Source organism: Thalassophryne amazonica, chromosome 10 (genome assembly GCF_902500255.1).
Source record: "Thalassophryne amazonica chromosome 10, fThaAma1.1, whole genome shotgun sequence".
In the NCBI taxonomy this organism is placed as follows: Eukaryota; Metazoa; Chordata; class Actinopteri; order Batrachoidiformes; family Batrachoididae; genus Thalassophryne; species Thalassophryne amazonica.
Genome location: NC_047112.1, coordinates 49,323,002 through 49,327,414, shown reverse-complemented (window position 1 = coordinate 49,327,414; position 4,413 = coordinate 49,323,002).

Sequence of the window (4,413 nt, the reverse complement as noted above, 5' to 3'; positions counted from 1 at the left end):
AGGTCAAACAAGAAGGGTAAAGGGGAAAAAGGAAGAGCATCCCCTTTGATTTTTCAAAATAAGACTACGAAAAGCAATGTTATGAAATGCTACAGTGTAGCAATAATACAAATATAAAAGTAGATTTTCAGGAACAACCAAACCTATAAATATTCTTATAATGTACTGCGGTGTATCTTTTGACTTAGAAACACACTTACTAGTGTGTCATCCTAACAGCAAAATCATAATAGATGTTGTACGTGGTCTGTCCATAAATTAACGGTCCTTTTTATTTTTTTTAAAAACTATATGGAGTTCATTCATATGTTTTTACGTCAGACATGCTTGAACCCTTGTGCACATGCGTGAGTTTTTCCACGCCTGTCGGTGACGTCATTCACCTGTGAGCACGCCTTGTGGAAGGAGTGGTCCCGCCCCCTCGTCGGATTTTCATTGTCTGGAAATGGAGGAATGAAAAGGACTAGCCAGCTACAGCTAGCCAGGCCCCTGTAGTCGGTGCGGACCAAGGTAGCTTAGCCGCCGTTAGTTGCCCCCTGGCAGATCCCGTGCAGTCGGGAAAGCAGGCTGACTGGGTGACTGTGAGGAGGAAGCGTAGCCCTAAACAGAAGCCCCGTGTACACCGTCAACCCGTTCACATCTCTAACCGTTTTTCCCCACTCGACGATACACTCGCCGAGGATCAAACTCTGGTTATTGGCGACTCTGTTTTGAGAAATGTGAAGTTAGCGACACCAGCAACCATTGTCAATTGTCTTCCGGGGGCCAGAGCAGGCGACATCGAAGGACATTTGAAATTGCTGGCTAAGGCTAAGCGTAAATTTGGTAAGATTGTAATTCACGTCGGCAGTAATGACACTCGGTTACGCCAATCGGAGGTCACTAAAATTAACATTAAATCGGTGTGTAACTTTGCAAAAACAATGTCGGACTCTGTTGTTTTCTCTGGGCCCCTCCCCAATCAGACCGGGAGTGACATGTTTAGCCGCATGTTCTCCTTGAATTGCTGGCTGTCTGAGTGGTGTCCAAAAAATGAGGTGGGCTTCATTGATAATTGGCAAAGCTTCTGGGGAAAACCTGGTCTTGTTAGGAGAGACGGCATCCATCCCACTTTAGAGGGAGCAGCTCTCATTTCTAGAAATCTGGCCAATTTTTTTGGATCCTCCAAACTGTGACTGTCTAGCGTTGGGACCAGGAGGCAGAGCTGTGGTCTTATACACCTCTCTGCAGCTTCTCTCCCCCTGCCATCCCCTCATTACCCCATCCCCGTAGAGACGGTGCATGCTCCCAGACCACCAATAACCAGCAAAAATCTATTTAAGCATAAAAATTCAAAAAGAAAAAATAATATAGCACCTTCAATTGCACCACAGACTAAAACAGTTAAATGTGGTCTATTAAACATTAGGTCTCTTTCTTCTAAGTCCCTGTTGGTAAATGATATAATAATTGATCAACGTATTGATTTATTCTGCCTAACAGAAACCTGGTTACAGCAGGATGAATATGTTAGTTTAAATGAGTCAACACCCCCGAGTCACACTAACTGTCAGAATGCTCGTAGCACGGGCCGGGGCGGAGGATTAGCAGCAATCTTCCATTCCAGCTTATTAATTAATCAAAAACCTAGACAGAGCTTTAATTCATTTGAAAGCTTGTCTCTTAGTCTTGTCCATCCAAATTGGAAGTCCCAAAAACCAGTTTTATTTATTATCTATCGTCCACCTGGTCGTTACTGTGAGTTTCTCTGTGAATTTTCAGACCTTTTGTCTGACTTAGTGCTTAGCTCAGATAAGATAATTATAGTGGGCGATTTTAACATCCACACAGATGCTGAGAATGACAGCCTCAACACTGCATTTAATCTATTATTAGACTCTATCGGCTTTGCTCAAAAAGTAAATGAGTCCACCCACCACTTTAATCATATTTTAGATCTTGTTCTGACTTATGGTATGGAAATAGAAGACTTAACAGTATTCCCTGAAAACTCCCTTCTGTCTGATCATTTTTTAATAACATTTACATTTACCCTGATGGACTACCCTGCAGTGGGGAATAAGTTTCATTACACTAGAAGTCTTTCAGAAAGCGCTGTAACTAGGTTTAAGGATATGATTCCTTCTTTATGTTCTCTAATGTCATATACCAACACAGAGCAGAGTAGCTACCTAAACTCTGTAAGGGAGTTAGAGTATCTCGTCAATAGTTTTACATCCTCATTGAAGACAACTTTGGATGCTGTAGCTCCTCTGAAAAAGAGAGCTTTAAATCAGAAGTGTCTGACTCCGTGGTATAACTCACAAACTCGTAGCTTAAAGCAGATAACCCGTAAGTTGGAGAGGAAATGGCGTCTCACTAATTTAGAAGATCTTCACTTAGCCTGGAAAAAGAGTTTGTTGCTCTATAAAAAAGCCCTCCGTAAAGCTAGGACATCTTTCTACTCATCTCTAATTGAAGAAAATAAGAACAACCCCAGGTTTCTTTTCAGCACTGTAGCCAGGCTGACAAAGAGTCAGAGCTCTATTGAGCTGAGTATTCCATTAACTTTAACTAGTAATGACTTCATGACTTTCTTTGCTAACAAAATTTTGACTATTAGAGAAAAAATTACTCATAACCATCCCAAAGATGTATCGTTATCTTTGGCTGCTTTCAGTGATGCCGGTATTTGGTTAGACTCTTTCTCTCCGATTGTTCTGTCTGAGTTATTTTCATTAGTTACTTCATCCAAACCATCAACATGTTTATTAGACCCCATTCCTGCCAGGCTGCTCAAGGAAGTCCTACCATTATTTAATGCTTCAATCTTAAATATGATCAATCTATCTTTGTTAGTTGGTTATGTATCACAGGCCTTTAAGGTGGCAGTAATTAAACCATTACTTAAAAAGCCATCACTTGACCCAGCTATCTTAGCTAATTATAGGCCAATCTCCAACCTTCCTTTTCTCTCAAAGATTCTTGAGAGGGTAGTTGTAAAACAGCTGACTGATCACCTGCAGAGGAATGGTCTATTTGAAGAGTTTCAGTCAGGTTTTAGAATTCATCATAGTACAGAAACAGCATTAGTGAAGGTTACAAATGATCTTCTTATGGCTTCGGACAGTGGACTTATCTCTGTGCTTGTTCTGTTGGACCTCAGTGCTGCTTTTGATACTGTTGACCATAAAATTTTATTACAGAGATTAGAGCATGTCATAGGTATTAAAGGCACTGCGCTGCGGTGGTTTGAATCATATTTGTCTAATAGATTACAGTTTGTTCATGTAAATGGGGAATCCACAAGGTTCTGTGCTAGGACCAATTTTATTCACTTTATACATGCTTCCCTTAGGCAGTATTAGTAGACGGTATTGCTTAAATTTTCATTGTTACGCAGATGATACCCAGCTTTATCTATCCATGAAGCCAGAGGATACACACCAATTAGCTAAACTGCAGGATTGTCTTACAGACATAAAGACATGGATGACCTCTAATTTCCTGGTTTTAAACTCAGATAAAACTGAAGTTATTGTACTTGGCCCCACAAATCTTAGAAGCATGGTGTCTAACCAGATCGTTACTCTGGATGGCATTTCCCTGATCTCTAGTAATACTGTGAGAAATCTTGGAGTCATTTTTGATCAGGATATGTCATTCAAAGCGCATATTAAACAAATATGTAGGACTGCCTTTTTGCATTTACGCAATATCTCTAAAATCAGAAAGGTCTTGTCTCAGAGTGATGCTGAAAAACTAATTCATGCATTTATTTCCTCTAGGCTGGACTATTGTAATTCATTATTATCAGGTTGTCCTAAAAGTTCCCTAAAAAGCCTTCAGTTGGTTCAGAATGCTGCAGCTAGAGTACTGACGGGGACTAGCAGGAGAGAGCATATCTCACCCGTGTTGGCCTCTCTTCATTGGCTTCCTGTTAATTCTAGAATAGAATTTAAAATTCTTCTTCTTACTTATAAGGTTTTGAATAATCAGGTCCCATCTTATCTTAGGGACCTCGTAGTACCATATTACCCCATTAGAGCGCTTCGCTCTCAGACTGCAGGCTTACTTGTAGTTCCTAGGGTTTGTAAGAGTAGAATGGGAGGCAGAGCCTTCAGCTTTCAGGCTCCTCTCCTGTGGAACCAGCTCCCAATTCAGATCAGGGAGACAGATACCCTCTCTACTTTTAAGATTAGGCTTAAAACTTTCCTTTTCGCTAAGGCTTATAGTTAGGGCTGGATCGGGTGACCCTGGACCATCCCTTGGTTATGTTGCTTTAGACGTAGACTGTGGGGGGTTCCCATGATGCACTGTTTCTTTCTCTTTTTGCTCCGTATGCATCACTCTGCATTTAATCATTAGTGATCGATCTCTGCCCCCCTTCTCGGCATGTCTTTTTCCTGGTTCTTTCCCTCAGCCCCAACCAGT